Consider the following 20,308-nt stretch of genomic DNA (forward strand, 5'->3'; position numbering starts at 1 on the left):
TGGCTCTCTGGACAGCAGGTGTTCTGCTTGGCGTGTTGCTGGGGGCCTCAGGTGTGATGCATGGTTTCAGTATGTGCACTGGATCTCAGGCGACTTCATCCTTGCTTTCCAGATGCTTCTGACATCATAGTGATGAACACCTAATAAAACTGTGAACTGAGAATGGTGCTGGGTGCCTGGGGCTGCACTGATGTGGGTGGGGGGAGGCAGATAACAATGGAAGGCTGAGGTCCTGCCCAGTGCCGTCACAGTATTGCTCTGTGTAACCTCTGTGGTTTCCGCCACTACAAAACCCTGTTCATTCATCCATACAGTCATTCACTCATTCTGCTGGTTTTTAGTAGGCCACATGGTAGGTCCTGGTCTAGCCATTAGAACTGCAGATATGGGCTCTATTTTTTTTTTTTAAGATTTATTTATTGATTTAGACTGCACCGGGTCTTAGTTGCAGAACGCAGGATCTTCTCTGCGTCATGTGGACTTCTTAGTTGTGGCATATGGACTTCTTAGTTGTGGCATGTAGACTTCTTAGCTGCAGCATGCGGACTCAGTTGCGGCATGTGGGCTTTTTAGTTGTGGCATGTGGGTTTCTTAGTTGCGGTATGCATGTGGGATCTAGTTCCCTGACCAGGGCTCGAAGCAAGCCCCCCTGTGTTGGGAGTGTGGAGTCTTACCCACTGGATCACCAGGGAAGTCCCTGGGCTCTATTCTTAAAGAAGTTGCCATCTACTGGGGAGACCCACAAAGAAAGGACCCACTGGATCACCAGGGAAGTCCCTGGGCTCTATTCTTAAAGAAGTTGCCATCTACTGGGGAGACCCACAAAGAAAGGACCTGCTGGATCACCAGGGAAGTCCCTGGGCTCTATTCTTAAAGAAGTTGCCATCTACTGGGGAGACCCACAAAGAAAAGATTATAATAAAATGTGATCATTTCTAGATGAAGGCTCAGGGGCAATAGAGAAGAAGAAATCTTGACAATCTGCCAGAGATGGTCAGGGGGTGGCTTCCCTGAACAGGTCTGAGACTTGAGGGCCTTAAAGGACCGTCATGATTTTGCCCTGGAATCTGACTGTGGGGTGGGCAGCAGGAGGGGGTGTCCAGGCAAAAGAGAGGCATGGGTGAATGGACTGAGGCATATGGAATTTGGTAAATAAGAGTCTGGTATGATTTAGAATGTACGAGTACATTAGTTTTGCTGGGTATAAAAAAAAAGAGTTTTGGAGGGAAGGGTGTAGGGGGGAGTCTGGAGGGAAGGTGAGTGGGAAGGGTGAGGGTTGTGGTGAGGGCCTGATACCCATGTGTGTCACCCTGTGGGTGGGGCGGGAGTGGTGTTCCCTGTTCCCTGAGGTTGAAGGTGAGCCCTAGTTACCTATTTTTTTTCAGCTCCTCTCCAGTCTCTAGCCCCTTCTGTTTACCGTCAAAGTTCAGAGAGTGGCAAGAGACTCCGACTGTGAGAGTATGTGGCCCAGCATGCAAGGGAGGATTTAGGGCGGAGGAATGTCCTTTGCTAGAGAGACGGGTCCTGGGAGGCTGGAGGAGGGTGTGACAGAGCCTTTGTTGTGCAAGGGCAGGTCTTATGGAGTGTGAGTCTCGGGGCAGGGAAGTTCTAGTGAGGTACGTGGAGGGAAGGGGTCTTGGACTCTGAATTTGGCCTATGGTGTTTTTTTTTTTTTATAATTTTTAAATTTATTTTTAAAAATAAATTTATTTATTTTATTTTTTGGCTGCGTTGGGTCTTTGTTGCTGCACGCAGTCTTTCTCTAGTTGCAGCGAGCGGGGGCTACTCTGTTGTGGTGCGCGGGCTTCTCATTGCGGCGAGCAGGGGCTACTTTTGCTGCGGAGCACGGGCTCTAGGTGTGCGGGCTTCAGTAGTAGCACATGGGCTCAGTCAGTAGTTGTGGCTCGCTGGGGGCTTCAGTAGTAGCACATGGGCTCAGTCAGTAGTTGTGGCTCGCTGGCTCTAGAGCGTAGGCTCGGTAGTTGTGGCGCAGGGGCTTAGTTGCTCCGCGGCATGTGGAATATTCCAGGACCAGGGCTCGAACCTGTGTCCCTTGCATTGGCAGCCACATTCTCAACCACTGTGCCACCAGGGAAGCCCCCTGGCCTATGGTGTTTGAGTTCTACCTTCACTGCTGGACAGTAGTTTCCATTTTCAGAGGAGTCACAGGTTTTTTTTCCCTTTCCTTCCTTCCTTCCTTTTTAAAAAACTGTGTTAACATATACATAACATAAAGTTTTCCCCTTTAACCATTTTTGAGTGTACAGCTTAATGGCATTAAGTATATTCACACTGTTATGCAACCATCATCCCCATCCATTTCCAGAGGTTTTTCATCTTCTCAAACTGAAACTCTGTACCCATTAAACACGAACTCCCCCTACCTCATATAAGTGGAATCATACAGTATTTGTCCTTTTGTGCCTGGCTCATTTCCCTTAGCATAATATCTTCAAGGTCCCTCCATGTTGTAGCATGTGTCAGAATTTCATTCCTTTTGAATAATATTCCATTGTATGTGCATACCTACATTTTAAAATCTACTCAGTGGACATTTGGATTGTGTCCACCTTTTGGCTATTGTGAATAATGCTGCTATGAACATGGGTATATAAACATCTATTTGAGTCCTTGCTTTCTATTCTTCTGGGCATGTACCCAGAAGTGGAATTGCTGAATCATATGGTAATTCTGAGCCACAGTTTTCTGATCTGTAATACGATGTTTCAAGGTTACTGAGGTGGCTTAAATTTGATAGAGTGTACAAAGTCCTGAGCATGTGCCCGGCTCATAATAAATGTTAAGTCCCTTCCTTCCTGAAAGGCCCCTTCCGTCCTTTCCTGAAAAGTTTACGCTTTAAAACAAAAGCCATTGAAACTATTTTGATGAAAAATTTCTCTCCAAAGTTAGCGCACACTTCCTTCTAAGTGGAGGAAACAGAACGTAATTTAACCTTTCTTTATGGCCCAGGGTTATTATTTTGAGTCCATGTCTTAGCACTGTGCTCACCTTCAAAGTGGTGGGCCTTTGACAACTCCCACAAATGGTCTCTAGCTGTTGGAAATATTTGTCTCTGTTTCATCATTCTCTGCCTCCTCCCTTCCTGTCCCCTCTCACTTCCTGGTGCTGTTAGTGTACCTGACTGTGGTTGTCACCCTCCCTCATTTAAGTTCACATTTCAAGCCTTCCTTCTGCTTGGGGACCAGATGATTGAGATCCTCATAATTCTATGAAAGTAGGAAGATACAGACCCTGAATGAGAATCTATAACCACCTCTCCCAAGAGCAATTTATTTTGATTGCATGGAGGTCCTTTATGGACATTTGGTGGAGTTTGAGTGAGGGGGTCAATGGCCAGATTTAGATAGTGAGATGTCATTGCCTCTGGGAAAGTCACGCCAGGGAGGAGGTGAAAGCCAGGTGAGTACTCTGCCAGGACTGAAGGGCAGGTGGCCAGCTTCCATCTGGACAGTCTCAGAAGGCTTCCTGGAGGAGGGTGAAATGGACCTAGTTGGGGAAAGAGGAGGTGAAGAAACGTGTGAGAGAACCTGCCTCCCTCCTATTGAGAATCAAGGGAAGCACAGAGCTAGGAAATGGGCCACTGGCTGCCCCTCAGGCTCCAGGGCCACCAGGCTTTGAACACTTATTCACTGTAGGACTGACCATCTGACATCTGACCATCTCCATCCTAATCCCCTCACTTTGCAAGTCTGGCATTTACCATAGGAAATATTAGCGTTGTCTTCATTTGGTCTCTTTTGGTATCCGATATCTTATGTGTTTCCCAAAGGCATTTTGTTCAGTTGTGGAAAATGTGTTGAAACTGCTCTCTCTTTGCCTTGAACCTGCATCTTGCGTCAGGTCTCTGGGCTGTGGAATTTGAGCAGGAGCACTTGGGCTGGCCCAGCAAATACTTCAAAGTCTCCCTTCCTGATGAGTAAGGAGCCAGAATGCCAGTTATTATCACTGTTATTTAACATTGTTCTGGAAGTCTTAGCCAATGTAATATGACAAGAAAAATAAGAAGAAGTAAAACTGTTGGAAAGGAAAAACAAAATGACTGGCATTTGTTAGATGGTTTACCTTAAATAGTCACAGGAATTAAGTGAAGAAGATATTGGCTCTAAGAAGAAAGTTTATTAAGATGACCCAGTATAAAAATATGTATTCAAAATTAAGAGCCTTCCCATATACCAGAAATAACCAATTGGAAAATATAATTTAAAAATCCCATTCACAATAGCAACACAAAATATAAAGTAACTAGGAATCACAAGAATACATTTTTATGTTTTGGACCTAAGAGAAGACTTTAATAAATTTAAAAAATGCTATGTTAATGAATAGAAAGACCTAATACTTTAAAGAAGCAGATTCTTTAGAGGTTAATTTATAAATTCAGTGTGATTCCAACCAAAACTTCAAAATGTGTTTTGTTTTTGTTTTTGTTTTTTTTGGATACCTGACTGAATGATTCTGGAGTTCTGGTGGAAGAAGTAATATGCAATGAGAACTAAGAAAAAATTTTAAAAAGCATAATGAAGAAGGGGAGGAGACCACTACTGGCTTGATATTAAAAAATTATAAAAATATAATAATTTAGGTGGTATGGTACTAGCTCCAGAAGAGACATATATATCAATAGGAAAAAAAGGAAAATCCGTAAGTGCCAGCTGTATTTAAGTATTTAGTGTATGAAAAAGATAACATTTCAAACTCATGGTGAAACTATAATATAGTTGCAGTATTATGCTGGAATAGTTAGCTATTTGAAAAACAAAGAAAAGTAAGCTCCTCAAATCATATGCCAGAATACCTTCTAGATTTTGGGTTAGAGTTAAATTTAAACAACAAAGTCAAAAGAGAACCAGGAAAAAATACAGCCAAAGAGTCATAGGAGATATTTCATCAAAGGCAGAAATCAGAAAAGATGGAGACACTTGACTACATAGAAACTAAAACCATTATCAGAATAAAATAGTTAAAAGAAAAACAAGAAGTAGGAAATTTTATTTGCAATGTATATATGACCTAGGGTTGATACATTTAAAATATGAAATCTTAACATTTTAATAAAAAGATGAATGCTTTAATAGCAAAAGTAAAGGGTATGAATGAGGTATTCACGAAAGAAGACATAATTCTACCACTAAATTTATGCAAAAATATTCAACTGAGATATTAATAAAAGAAATACAAGTTAAAATAACAATAAGCTAAGTTTTTGTCTACTAAATTTTCAGATGTTAAAGAGAGTTCTAACATCCAGTGTTGTGGTGAAATGGGCACTCATAGACTGCTGACAGGTGTTTACATTGGTATGGCCTTTCTGGAGGACAGTAAGGCACTATCTAACAGGAGCTTTAAAAACTTATGAGCAAAAGATATTCATACCCCTTGACCCAGAATAATCTATGTGCAAGCATTTAGTTCTTTGTTTGTTTGTTTCTTTTTTTTAAAATAAATTTTATTTATTTATTTATTTATTTATTTTTGGTTACGTTGGGTCTTCGTTGCTGCGTGTAGGCTTTCTCTAGTTGTGGTGAGCGGGGGCTGCTCTTTGTTGTGGTGCGCGGGCTTCTCATTGCGGTGGCTTCTCTTGTAGAGCATGGGTTCTAGGTGCATGGGCTTCAGTAGTTGTGGCACGCGGGCTCAGTAGTTGCTGCTCGCAGGCTCTAGAGTGCAGGCTCAGTAGTTGTGGTGCACAGGCTTGCTCCGCGGCATGCGGGATCTTCCCGGACCAGGGATCAAACCTGTGACCCCTGCACTGGCAGGCGGATTCTTAACCGCTGCGCCACCAGGGAAGCCCAAGCATTTAGTTCTAAGGATGTTCAGTGCAACATTATCTATGAGAAAAAATTAGAAACAACCTAAGTGACCAAAATAAGTGATTGGTTAAATTATGGCCGCTTCTAGGACAAAATATTTTGGAGTCATTAAAAACCAGTGTAGGAAATATTTGTTAATATGGATACGTTCGCAATATATTGATAGAAAAAAGCAGGCCTTGATCACTATGTCCGATTTGATTCTACTTTTTTTTAAAAAAGAGTTTAGTGAAGTACAATTTATACTATAAAATTATGATACTATTTTCATAAAGAATATATATGTGTGTGTATAAGTGGGTAGGAATAAAGATTTTATAGGCACACATCAACATATTAATAGTGATTTTGGGTGATGGAATAATAAAATTTTTTTTCCTCAATTTTTTCTGGTTTTCCAAGTTGTCGGCATTTAAGTGCTTTCACACTTAAAGGAGTTTTATCAAAAGAAAATTCCCTTGGAGCTGTCCTTTTCATTTGGGTTGCTGTCTCTTACCCCTGTCATTCCTGGGAAGGAAGAGAACATAATGTGAGGAAGTATTTGAATTTATGTACAGCCGTGCGGGTGGTCTTTGTGTAGGACCTGAACTCTCCACCATCGACACAGTTATAAAGTGTAATTAAGGCTCCCTGAACAACTGGGTCCCTTATCAAGCTTAAACCTTGTTGTCCAGATACATTGGCTGTTAGTCAGAGTCTTATTAATCGGGGGAAAAAAGACCCATTGAATAGCCAGCCCTCAGCCCAAAATGGGGCGCACATCATGGTACAAGGGCCATGGTTCAGACTCCAGAGATGTTATGTTATGTTTTTGAATTCAGTCCAGGTTCCTAGGAGGAAAACACCCATCAATTATGTTGGCTCTAGATAGATCCCAGTCAACATATGACATCACCAGCTCTTATTTCCCTGCCCGCCTTTATTTGGAGGGGATGCAAGGAGAATTGTGCAACGTTGGAATAAACAGAATAGAGCCCAGATTCCTTGTGCTTTTGTTTCTGGGTTGAACTCCTGTCTGATAGCTGCTGTTTTCTTCACCATAAACAGTGAGGCTGTGTCACAGCAGCTTTGTACAAGGGAGGAATCATTGTTCAGTTGCTAATTAGAACCCGGTGTTTACGGCAGTTCTTGTTTGAAGTAGGTGCTCTCGCCTTTATTATGTTATTTGGTGTGTGTCCACACGTGACGTCGTGCGTTAGAGTAGGTGTGAACCTCACACTACTTCAGTCCGTATTTTCACGGAAAGATTATTGTCATTAGATCATAGGGTTTGTTTGTGTATCTGCTTCACTAGGAGCGCAAACCTGACCCTGTTTGATGAAGTTGCTCGTTGTCCTTTCCTGTTATTGACAATGACCTTGGGCCTTGGGCTGGAGCATTTTGACATAATTCTTCACGTTATGTATGTCAGTATGTATGTTTCTGTCGGTCTCTAATTAGGAAGCTGCAAGTCCTTGAGTCTCTTGTCGGGTTCCCTTCCCAACAAGGAATCAGCAGGAAGGAAAACAGACAGACCCAATCTTTGCACGTGAAAGCCTTGTGGCGTGACTTTTATTTTTTCATGATGTTCCGAACAGCCCTGTAATCTCTTATTTTTGGCAGGCCAGTTCAGAATCTGTGGTCTGGTAGTCCCAGGCAACCAAAAGCTGAGACAAACAGAGGAAGTGTCATTACTCACATGTTTCCCCAGCCACCTCATCTTGGCCTGACGCAGCCAGCTGCCACCCCTCTTCGAGGTGGAGCTGTTCAGAGCCGAGTCTGCCCTAGCCCCAGACGGAGTCCCTTTTGGTTGTCCCCCCAACCCCTAGGGTCCCCCCTCCCTCATTACCTTCCTGCATGCTTTCCGTAATTTGTTTCTAGTCTGGAATTTATTTATGGCAGACCTTGTGGTGAAAACTGGGAAGTCTCTTCCATTTTTTTAAAGCAGCCTGGAGTGGGACTTCCCTGGTGGTTCAGCTGTTAAGAACCCATGCTTCCACTGCGGGGGATGCAGGTTCGATCCCTGGTCGGGGAACTAAGATCCCACATGCACGTGCAAAGATTGGGTCTGTCTGTGTTTTTGACTGCACGGTGTGGTCCAAAGTCCACAGGAAGTAGGATAGGGAGCTCATCTCCTACCCCTCTGCCCCAATCATACGCATGCAAGCACACACGCATGCATGCACACGCATGCACACACACACAGGCATGTGCATACCCTCTGGTCATCATCCTGGTACCCAGGGCCTTGTGTCTGGTAAAGGATGCTAATGGAAGGGGGTGTGCTCAGGAAATCTGCCCATCCTCCGGGCCTGTGCTTCCACCTCTCAGGGAACCCACCTCCTGCACCTCCCTGCGTGGGAGGGGAAACGGGAGAACAGGGTCATCCATCCCAGCCTGGTGTTACCACAGCCCTTAGGGTTTTGAAAATACAAATCGTTTCAATATTCTAAAAGCCTGCCGAGATTCACACTGCAGTGATGTTTCCAGGATAAGATCAGGTTTCTTTGCTTGTGATTGGAATTACATGGACTCTGTTAATGATGATTAGTTTGTGTTTTCTGCTCTGCTTGGCCGTTTTTCTTGCGTTTGATTCATAATGCAAATGGATACATGTCTTCATGCCTAAGATATTCCATTTGATAGGAAGATTGTTTCCATCATGCTGTTCCTGGGGTTGGGAGCCGGGTGGGGAGGGTGATTCCCTGGGAGGTGAGAAGTCTATATTTATATCTCTTGACAGAGGGTCTCTGTGATTCTTCCTGCTCTAGCATTTACTGTCTTTTATTTTACGACCCATGCCTACTTGCTGTATAAACAGGACAGATTTGTTTTGCTTGTTTTAGTCTTATTTCGTTTTATGCAGAAGACCGTTCAGCTAGATGAACACTTCAAAGTTCTAGTCCTTTCTTGTGGCACTGGGAACCTTGGACCTCCTTCTCTCAATAATGCCTTTATCTGCTCCCTTCCCGCACTCTGTTACCCCTCATGGGTCCTCCACCTGACCCTGACCCCCCCGCTCCCCCCTTCCCTGCCCCTGCCACCTGGCGCGCCAGCAGCCCTGAAGGGTGCCCTCAGCCTCCTAGATTCCGTGCCCCTGCGACGCCCGAGCCCTGACCCCCCTCACATTCTACCTCGAAGCACCATCGAGCATCTGGAGAAGACTGACTTTGTGCCAGGATTTAGGCCAAGCAGCCTTATATGCTCAGGATGATCCTATTTTACTTTCAATGTATTTAATGAATGTTTGTAGAAGACCTACTCTGCCAGGCACTGGTATAAGCCTTTTGGAAACACCATTTCATAACAACCATTTGAGGAGGTACTGTTATCTCCATCTCACAGGTAAGGAAACTGAGGCCCAGAGAGGGTGAAGGGTCCTGAGTTGTACAGCTAGTGGGTGGCAGAGCCCGGGTGCCAACGTAGGCAGTCTGACCCCAGAGTTCATGCTTTTGACCCCTATGCTATGAGGTAGCCATGGTTGCTATAGTTATTCTGCAGATGGGGAAACTGAGGTAGGGGGGTGGGTGGTTTAAGTAACTCGCCTAAGGCCCTAGAGATAGTTAGTGGCACAGCCAAGATTCAACTCCAGACAGGAGAGCTTGGAGCCCGGGCTCTGAACCTGTGCACGCTCTGTGGGGTTTCTGGCACATTCAGCGTGGACGGTTATAGCCCTGGAGATCATTCTCACCCAAAACTTACTGGTTCCAAAAACTTACTGGTGCTCTAACATGTTTTTCATGAACACGAGTGTATTTAGCCTGTGGAGTTGAGGCCCAGTTGTCCGACCAGGGCATTTGAGAGGCAGCCAGCTCGAGGGCCCGTGAAGTCCCCGTCCATGAGAATCCCCAGGACTTCAGACTGCTTAGAGGAATTCCAGGATCCAAACACGTGCCTGAAGCAAACGTTGTGTTTCTCCCGCCGGTACGTGGGTGTGAGGTGCCATAAAGTTGGCTTGTCTCCAGGCGGAGACTCAGAATGCCTGTCTAATTACAGGAAACAGAGCCCTCTCCAGCAGTTAGCCAACGATTTCAACATCTCTTGGAGAAATTCTACATGAGCCTGGAGTTGGAAGCTTTGATTTCTAACGAGTTTGGCTGGAATTTTCACCTTTGGCTTTCCTTGCCTTCCCCCTGGGCCACGATTTCATCATCCTGCTTCGGAGCTGGCACTTCCTATTAAGTGTCAGTCTGTCTGTCTGTGAGCGTACATGGAGCTGAGAGAAAGCACAGCTTCGGTCTGTGCACTTGGGGCCCAGGGGCCTGGGCTGCTGCCTTGCCTCAGTCTTGAGGGCCTAACAAGGCGCCCTTAGCAGGGGATCCTTTTAGGGCTCAGATTGACAAAGCTAAGAGCAGAGATAAGGGGACAGGAGAACTAAGATGGTGGCCGTAGCCATTTCATCAGATCCTGGTTAAATTGTCAGTAACCTCTTTGTACAGCTGGTTGATCTGCTCTCTATGTATTACTTAGTCCCCTACTTAGGTCTTGGAAGGTGGCCATTTATCTGAAACAGAGATGGCCTAGAATAGTGAAAAGAGCTTTGTTTTTTACTCCCTTAAATAGCAAGCAAATAAAATGAAAATACCAGCACTGCCTGGGGTGACATTCTGATGCGTGGCTAGAGGCGGTATGAAGTGGTGATGCTTTGGAATGCAGCGGGGTCGTCTGTATTAGGAGCTGTAGTAACTCTGACTCTAGGACCCTCTCCAGAGAAAACCATTTAACATAAGGTGCAAGTTATTTGCGTGAATATGTCCACAGAAACATTATGTATCGTAGAGGAAAATTGGAAACAGTCTGTAGGTTCAACGTAGGAGAATGGTGAAGAAAGTTGTGATAGATCCTCCTTAGAAGAGTTCTCATAAAAAATGGAATTACAAAGACTCTGAGACAGCACGGTATTAAGAAAAAAGCCACAGTTAAGAGTAAGTGGGCCTTTTGAGTACACCCACATAAAACATATGTACATGACAGTTGTGGAAGATGATATAGAAAAAGATGAACAGTTATGATTAAGATGGTGGGATTATGGGTAATATTTTATCCTGCTATAAAAAAAGTAAAGGAAACAGTACAGATTTTGGATTCAGACCTGGGATTAATTCTGGTACTGGTACATCACTTTATGTGTCTTTAGTGACTCTTGAAACTTCCCTGGGACTCAGATTTCTCATCAGTAAAAAGATAGAACCATTTCTAAGGGTCTCTGGATCTGAACCTTATTGTAGCCATTAACAGTCTCTTTAAGTGGAGTGTGCCGGCCTTGCGTCTATCAATAAGCAATTAGTAAAAAAACTCGTGGGCAATTAGTACCATCCTTGTGCACAAACCATGGGGTCCTTTAAGCATTCCTGGTGGTCAAGCAGTGCTGCAGGTTTATTGTCACCTTTCGCGGCTTGATGATGCCTTGCCTGCAGGCGCTACCCCGCACATGCATTTCAAGTGAGTGGAGAGCAAACTATCAAGTCCACAGAGGCTGGTTTTGGAGTAAAGCCCTGTCTGGCAAAGTGACTCCACTTCCTTCCCTCCTCATGTCCACCGGTCGACTCTGGTGGGCCCCTTCCTGGAAGGTTGACCCACACGTTGTCTACAGATGGGCTCTCAGGCTCTCCACGTCTGCTTTTGATGAGTCAAGGAGAGGATTTCTGCACATCATTGGGTTGATAAATCCTCTTAAAGGATTTACACATTATAAATGACCCTTCATTGCCACACATAGATTTCATTAGCTCAGCCTTTGATCGTACATGCAGGGAGGCTGTGGGCAAGCTATACCAAGCCTCAAAGAAAAAGGTTTTACAAGGTGCTGACATTTTGACAAGCTCTTACCTGGCGCCCCAAATTGAATTTCAATGACCCACATTGGCTGTATCCCCTCTGCCCACCGGGTTCAGTTCATTAGCTGCCCACTTAAGTGAACTTGCATATGTTTTCGATGATAGAAAAGGGTTTAGGTTTGGAAAGTTGAGGTGCGTGCTGTTCGTAGATATGCCAAGAAGGTGATGGTTAGTAAAGGCTGTCAAACAAGGCGGGTTGGGATTCGAGCTCTGCAGGCACGTCCCATGGCCCCCATTTCCTCATCTGTGGTGCAAGCATTGTGAACCTACCCTGCCTGCCTGGTTTGAGCATCACACAAGATAAGGCATGTGAGAGCACTTTGGGGACCACTACAGAGCTATACCGAGGTGAGGTTGATATTGTGGCTCTCAAATAAATACAAACAGTGGTATGAAATTATAAAATGGTATGAAATTAGAAAATGATTTAACTGTCCCTTTCTTATTTAAAAAAAAATTTCTGGAGGCGTGGATATGTTTCCCTAAAGCGGGAAGCTTTGGTTATGCTTTGTGCTAAATTGTGAAAATGGGATGAAAAGCCAAGAGGCCTTTCCAAGATCATCGTTAGAACCAGAACTAACACTGGGTTTGGAATCTGGGTCTTCTGTCTGCCCTGATCCCCAGCTTTCCTTTCTCACCCTCTGTCTCCAGCTCTGATTCCTGGGCTCCCAGGGTTACCTACCTTCCAGCAGCCTGGAAGCAAGGGGCAACCTCATTCCACCAGGCCCAGGCCACGGAAAGGGAAATCTGGTGGGCAGGGGGCATGGGCTGCAGGTGTGGGGAGCTCCAGGCGCCCACTTGCAGCTTCTGGATGGGCAGCTCTTTTGGGGCAGCAGGAGCCACCCTTACAGGTGCTGCAGCATGGGGGTCCCACCTGTTTCTCCAGCTGCTGGTCACGGGGATTTGCCGGAGACCGAAGAGGGCCCGGGTCCCCAAATCCATCCACCAGTGAGTGCTGAGCCCAAGACACAGGAAGAGTCGAGACACAGGAAACTTGCGGAGTGCTGTCTGGAAGCAGGGTCCGTGGTGCTGTGGGTAGTCACACCAAGGTGGTAGGGACGGGGTTGGGATGAACCTGGAGCGTGTTCAGGCAGGGGATAGATAGGGGTGCTGTGGGTGTGAAAGGGAGGCTGGGACATGGGGCGCTGACAGCGATTCAGCCCTTTCCAGAGCTTGGCGGGGAGGACAGGGCAGGAAGAGAGCAGCAGCCCAAGGATGGAGCAGCGTCATTCCTATATATACCTTTTATTTAATGTTTATTTTAAAAAATATTTTTTTAATGGACTTTCTTTTTATTTTTTATTTATCTATTTTTGGCCGCACTGCATGGCATGTGGGATCTCAGTTCCCTGACCAGGGATCGAACCCATGCCCCCTGCAGTGGAAGCATGGAGTCTTAACCACTGGACCGCCAGGGAAGTGAAGTACCCTTATGTGTACCTTTTAATGTATTTTTTTCCCAAATACACTTTAAGTATTTCAGGAGCATGGTTCATTTCCTCCAAAGCTGGCTGATCACAAGATCACTTAAGAGGTTGTTTGTTTGTTTTATAAATACATTTTACTGGCTCCTGCCTCGGCCCTTATTCCCCCCAGATCTGGCTTAATGATTCTACCAGCGATCACTGGATACTGAACCGTTTCCTATGGCTCAAATTACTTCATATGAATATACTCGTTTAGTTTTAAAAACAAGATTACATTAAAGGAAGTTCGGGAAAGAGAGAAATCAGGGGATGACCCCAGTGCCTCAAGGTTCGAGCAGTTAGTATGCCTGCGATCGTTAGGCTAATGACACAGTTCTCTTCTCTGTTTATTGATTATTGAACTACTTGCTGTCGTTACAAGAAGTAAAGGGATGAGACGGCACTTTGCTTCTCGATGAGCCACCCCTCCCGGCTTGCTTTTGAGCAGGAGTGGCTGAATAGAGGCTCTGGAGTCTCCCATCTGGGGTCACAGTTCACCTCTGCCAGCTGAGGCCACGTTATGGCCCACCTTCCAGAGTTCTGCCCAGGGCCTTGCAGGGCTGCAGCCCAGGTGCTGGGACGTCGCTCACCTCCCGCAGGCCAGGCCCTCTGCCCCGTGCGCTCTAAGTAACGTGAGCAGCTTACTCAACCTCCCTGTCCCTCCGATCCTTTAACGGAAGACTCAGGCCACCATGGCTCCTACTGCAGGGGTCTGGTGTGAGGATTGAGCCGGATCATCCAAGGAAGATGCATAGATTAGTCCTGGACACGTAGGAAGTATTTGACGAATATTCATTATTTTTGTCATTCCTCCCATCTTCAGAGTCTGTGAATTACACTTGAGTTTGTTGTTCCTTTCTTTAGTCAGGGCTAGCCTAAGGCTGGGGGCCCCTTGCCGGCATTCATTCAGGAGGGCTGGGATGTACCAGTCGCCGTGGTGACTGGAGGGATGGATGGGATAGCTGTGTGTGACAAGGACTGTGGTGGAGGGTAGGGGTCCTAAGCTGGGTGTGTTCATTCGCAGAGTCCCATGGCTGGGCCCCTGGGAGGAAGAGTGGCCCAGTCCTCGAGATGGCCGAGACCTTGCTTTCTAGAGGCATGTGTGACGTTTGGTCTCTCCTGTGCTTATTGAGCGCCTTTTGTGTGCCAGTCCTCCTGCTTAATTAATGCTTTGGGGGACACAGAGAAGAGAATATGAATGGTAATTGGTCATATCTGACCAGCACCTGGTAGACTACATCGTATTGAATGCTCACAGCAATGCGGTGAGGTGCATTATTATCATCGGTTTGTAGATGAGAAAACCAGGCACAAATTGTTCTAGGGGCTTCCCTGGTGGCGCAGTGGTTAGGAGTCTGCCTGCCAACGCAGGGGACACAGGTTCGAACCCTGGTCCGGGAAGATCCCACATGCCATGGAGCAACTAAGCCCGTGCACCACAACTACTGAGCCCGTGTGCTGCAACTACTGAAGCCCGCGTGCCTAGAGCCCATGCTCCACAACAAGAGAAGCCACCGCAATGAGAAGCCCGTGCACTGCAACGAAGAGTAGCCCCCGCTTTCCGCCACTAGAGAAAGCCCGCGCGCAGCAACGAAGACCCAACGCAGCCAAAAGTAAATGATAAATAAATAAATTTATATAAGAAAAAATGTTCTAGGTAGTTCCAGCTCTTAGGAAAATGCTTCCTTGCTTTGTGGGAGAAGCAGTATATTTGTGCAAGGCGAGTAGTTAGCCCTGGAAGCATGTGCTTTAGAGGCATCTTAATACTTCACAAAGGGAATTTATGTGGGAGTTTTCCTTATGAAGGAATGTAACTTTGTCTACCTGCTGGTCTTTTGCAGCGTGTTCGTGTAGCAGGCATCTTCGGAGTAGTTCCCATATTGACTCATTTACACCTCACTAGAACTCTGTGGCTTAGGTACTAGTATTAACCCCATTTTACAGATGAGGAATCTCAAGTCCACGGAGGCTGAATATCTTGCCCACAGTCACATGATGAGGAGGTGGCAGAACTGGTCAGGAGCTCAAGCACTGCCTCTCCTATGTGTCCCTCTCATATCCCCAGGCACAGGTGCTTTCTCTTCCCTTTCTGCCTTTTTTTCAGAACAAAACTGTCAGGCTGGGCTCCCCAGAGGCTCTTATCTCTCTACCAACAAAAGCCATTCCCTGCTGACTAGGTCACCTGGCATTTCGCTGAGTAGACGCCAGCCCCGAAACTCCATAGATAAGCCAGCGGTGGTTTGTGTTGTTATCTCCCTGATGGTTTGCTTTTAATTCAAGTCCATTAATTTATCTAAGATGGAAATGGGCGAGGCCAGCGCGCGCGCGCGCGCGCGCGCGCGCGCGCGCACACACACACACAGTTAAGTGCAGGGCCTGGAGAATGAGGCAGTGCTGGTTCAGGAAGGGGAGGCTGGGGATGGGCAGTTCTGACAGTTTCGAGGCCCCAGGGAGCGCCGGTGGTGTGTGTACGGACTGCAGGAGATTCTAGACCTGCCCCTACAAGGGTCTGTCTGTGAGGCTTCGGAGAGGCAGGGGGAGGGCCCGAGGGGGGACCCGGCAGGGCTGACCATCCCCGCATCTTTCTCCTGCTTTACCTGCTTCTCCCCCCAGCAGACCTGGAATGTTGTTCTTGTTCAGCCACCTCAATTCCAGAACCGGGACTGCGGTGGTGATTTTCTAGCATCTCTATGTGTTCTGAATACGAAGGGCCCCATGCAAATTGATCAGAAACATTAACCGCTGGCTTTTAAAAAATCTGGGGTCTTGGATTATGTCAGGGCTGACTTCCTAGGTGTGATGTTGTACTCAGGTTAGCAAGACATCACCCCTGGCTGGGGGGGTGTCACTGGGTGGAGGGTCTGAGCACCTGTCTGTATCGTTTCTTACAATTGCATGTGAATCTACAATTACTATAAGAAGTTTAAAAAATAGGGTCTTTTAAATACTACAGACTCCAAAGAGGTCCTAGATTTGAATTTTCCAGGAGCAGCATATTTACGTGGTGTTAACACTTTGCCGATATCCAATAAACATAACAACAGGGTACCAAAACCACTCAAGGCAGTAAAAAGGAATGAAGTGCTGATACATGCGATAGTGGATGAACCTTGAAAACACTATGCTAAGTGAAAGAAGCCAGACACAAAAGACCACATATTGTATGATTCTTTTTATATGAAATATCCAGAGTAGGCAAATCCGTAGAGACGGATAGCCAATTAGCGGTTGCTTTGGGCTGGGAGTAGCAGAGATGGGAGGGTGTGGGGAGGGGCAGTTGATGGCTATGGGGTTTCTCTTTTGGGTGATGTTCTACCATTAGACTGTGGTGATGGCTGCGTAACTCTGTGACAAGACTAAAAATTGAACAGTTTAAATGAGTGAATTGGCTAGTATGTGAATTATATCTCAGTAAAGCTGTTAAAAAAAGTAGGTCCTGGGCCTCCCTGGTGGCGCAGTGGTTGAGAGTCCGCCTGCCGATGCAGGGGATACGGGTTCGTGCCCCGGTCTGGGAGGATCCCATATGCCGCGGAGCGGCTGGGCCCGTGAGCCATGGCCGCTGGGCCTGCGCGTCCGGAGCCTGTGCTCCGCAACGGGAGAGGCCACAACGGTGAGAGGCCCGCATACAGCAAAAAGAAAAAAAAAAAAAAAAAAAAAAAAAAAAAAAAAAAAAAAAAAAGTAGGTCCTTTGACAGTTTTAAGAGAAGTAATAACAGTCCTTTGGAAAGAGCTGGTGTCTTCTAAATACAAGCACCTCCGGCCGCTGGTTGGAACCCCTCAATTCAGGCCGCTGTCCTGGGACATCTTCTTGGCTGTCTCATAAACCAGGTTCACAGGCCTCCTCCTGAAACCACAGTGGTGTTTCCGATGGCTCATCCCGAGGGAACGAAGCCGCAGCGTGTACCAGATGTTTTGGAAGGTGCTTTCACACGCTTTCTTTCTTTCTTTTTTTTTTTTTGCGGTACGCGGGCCTCTCACTGTTGTGGCCTCTCCCGTTGCGGAGCACAGGCTCCGGACGCACAGGCTCAGTGGCCATGGCTCATGGGCCTAGCTGCTCCGTGGCACGTGGGATCTTCCTGGACCGGGGCACGAACCCGCGTCCCCTGCATCGGCAGGCGGACTCTCAACCACTGCGCCACCAGGGAAGCCCATCACACGCTTTCTTGAACTTCTTACAGCCCTGCACTCAACGGTGGTTGTTTCATGCCCACGTTTTATATGTGAAGAGAGGGGGGTCCCCAGGAATATACACAGCAGGCGGGGTAGGCAGCAGGAGTCAGAATCAGAACTTGGGGTTCACCAACCCCAAAGGCCATCCTTTCCTGGTCCGATGCCAGGCTGGGTTGATGAGCTGTCCGTCGACGTCTTACAAGAGCGGAGAGAAGTCAACTGTCAGGCAGAAGCCAGGCTCTCGCAGGGACAGATGGCTTAGGAAAGTCACCAGGGGAAAGGCCTGTGAGTTCCATGCAAGTCATTTCCAGGCTGTGTCCTCGGAGGAGAATCTCTCCTCCCTCCGGAAATGAGTCTGACACTCTGCCCTGTTCCCTGGAGCCGCTCTTCCCAGGAGAGCTTCTATTTAAAGAGAACTGTGGGAAAACACGTGGAGGCTTTTCATGGACACGTTTCTGAGCGTCATTAGCTCTTGGGGGGAATGTGTTTATTTCCCTGAAGCCCTCAGCTTTGCCTGTGTCCTGAGTTTTCAAGGGTTCATAACTCTACGAGCTGCTTTTGGGTATGGAGAGAACCAGATAGTTTTGGTCAGTGATAATGCTGTTGTGTAGTAAACAGGACCCTGATGGTAAAGTGGGCAGGAGTCAATGGTGGTTTGGCAGAAGAAATCAGTGGGAAAAGATTTTTCCTCAGGTAGTGATGCTCAGAGTGGAAGCTCCCAGGGAGCTTATTAAAAGTTCAGATTCTCAGGTCCCAGCCCAGACCTACAGAATCCGAAAGTCTGGGGGTGATGTCCAGGAACCTGTTTTTTTTTTTTTTTTTTTTTTTGTGGTACGCGGGCCTCTCACTGTTGCGGCCTCTCCCGTTGCGGAGCACAGGCTCCGGACATGCAGGCTCAGCGGCCATGGCTCACGGGCCCAGCCGCTCCGCGGCATGTGGGATCCTCCCGGACCAGGGCACGAACCTGTGTCCCCTGCATCGGCAGGCAAACTCTCAACCACTGCGCCACCAGGGAAGCCCAGAGCCTGGGTTTTAATAAGCTCTCAAGATAATTTTTATACACCCTGAACTTCAAGGAACATAGCACCCGATGATCTTACCTATGCTTGGAGTTGAGCAGGAAAATCTGATTGTGTTCCCAGGAGGGCATGTCCTGATCTTACAGGGTGGCGTGGGAGCTGGAAGGGAGCATTCATTCATTTGTTGAAAATAGGTATTGAGCACTTCCTATGTCTAGGCACCTACCCCCTGCTCTGAGGGAGTTTACATCCCAGCGACAGGGGATGGGAGGGGGAGAGTCAGAGAGTAAAGTATGGAAATGATGCAGAAACTACTGCACATGGGGGTGCGACCCTGGGATGGTGACATTTAACCCAATCAGAAGGAAGAGGGATGTGACCCTGGATGGTGACATTTCACCCAATCAGAGGGAGAGAAACGAGATGCCCAAGGAAAGAGCAAGGTGAATGGATTTCCAAAGAAAGAGCAGTGCTTGTACAAAGGCCTGGAGGTCGGGGAGTTGGGCAGGTCAAAGAGTGAAGCAAGGCCGGGGTGGCCTGAAGGTGGTGAGCAGGGGGTAGGTGGCAGAGATTATGTTGGAGAGATGAGCAGGGACCGGTCTTCAGGACCAAGAAAAGGAGTTAGAATTTCACTCTAGAGATGGTGGACAGCTACCAAAGGCTTTTTGGAGGAGGGCAGGTGATGAAGCCAGGGGCGTGACTAGGGAGATACTGCCCAGACTGTGATTGCTACAGAGTCAGGTTTTCGTCCTTTTTTTCTTCTTCTTTTTCTTTCTTTTTGCCAGGGGCAGGGGGACACAATCTAAGAAGAAAACTTGAGATCACTTTGTCAGAGTTTCTCTGTTGGTATTTTACAGATGGAGCAGACTTGTATTAGAAGTGTATATCCTCATTGGTTTTGTTAGGTAACATTATATGTTATATGTATTACAACACCAGCAATGTATTTACCCATTTAATTACATATACTACTACTTATAAAAAGTAAATTTTGTCAAAAGAAAATTCAGCCTAGATGTCCGTATTTTCAAGCATATGAAGCCAAGCTCAGTTGATTACAGTTGAGCAGCGTCTGCAAGATTTGATCCACTTCAGAAATCTGAGCTCACTAGCATTGCCTGGGCTGGCATTTTCTTAGCTGAGAGCTGCTTACCTGGGTGTAGAAAATCTAATATTTTGAGGAATGATTCATTGCTTTAGGCATCAAGAGTCCTGGGTTTTGTCTTCTTGGTTGCGTAATTTGATTCAACCTTGGACACGTCCTTTCAGGATGTATTTCAGTGTCTCTGTGCAGGAGATGAGTCATAATCACCATGGTAACTGGGAGAGAGCTCTTCAGGACCTAGGAGAGACAACATGTGCAAAGGCCCTGTGGCAGAAGGGAGGAGGCTGAAAGAGGGCCTGTGTGTTTGGAGATCAGAGTGCAAGGGGTAGATGGTCCAAGGTCATTTGTAGAGGTAGGCAGGGGCCAATCTTGAAGACCTTGGTGGGAGCTTTAATTTTTATCTGAAGAGTAAGGGGAAGCCGTTGGAGGATTTAAATCGGGGCATGACATGAGGTTGACATGCCGTCTCATTGAGTCCTCATAACAAATGTATGGGGTACGTCACATCCCTATTTTCAACCGGCACAGAAACTCAGGGTAGTGGAGATTAAGTAGCTCACCTTGCTGGTGGGGGGTGGGGGCAAGAAACAGACTCAGGTGAGCCTGACTCCAGGGGCCTCTGTCCTCTGTATCAGCCTACCTCAGTAATAATATAACAATAACCGCAGTTTTCAAATGCTTTGAACTGGTAGGATGAAAGATCTCCCTTAAATTACAAAGTGGTATTATGCCACAGAAATCCGAGTGGTGATGAGAGAGTGGATATGCCGGGGAACTTCTAAAAGGCCCCGTCTGCGTGGCTTCGGTCCAGCATCCTCAAGTTCCTTGCCGTCTGGTAGGGGGCGTCTCACAAGCCAGCTATCAACACAAGGAAGGGCTTGCTGGCTCTGGCCCGCCATCTGAC

General features: G+C 46.8%; 1 protein-coding gene across 1 annotated transcript in view; it reads left to right on the forward strand.

Moving 5' to 3' along the window:
- DPYSL2 (dihydropyrimidinase like 2) overlaps positions 1-20,308 on the forward strand; it is a 77,242-nt gene that overhangs the window by 23,108 nt on the left and 33,826 nt on the right. The gene's annotated exons all lie outside the window — the stretch shown is intronic.

Source organism: Mesoplodon mirus (genome assembly GCF_964341445.2).
Source record: "Mesoplodon mirus genome assembly, chromosome: 1".
NCBI classification, from domain to species: domain Eukaryota; kingdom Metazoa; phylum Chordata; class Mammalia; order Artiodactyla; family Ziphiidae; genus Mesoplodon; species Mesoplodon mirus.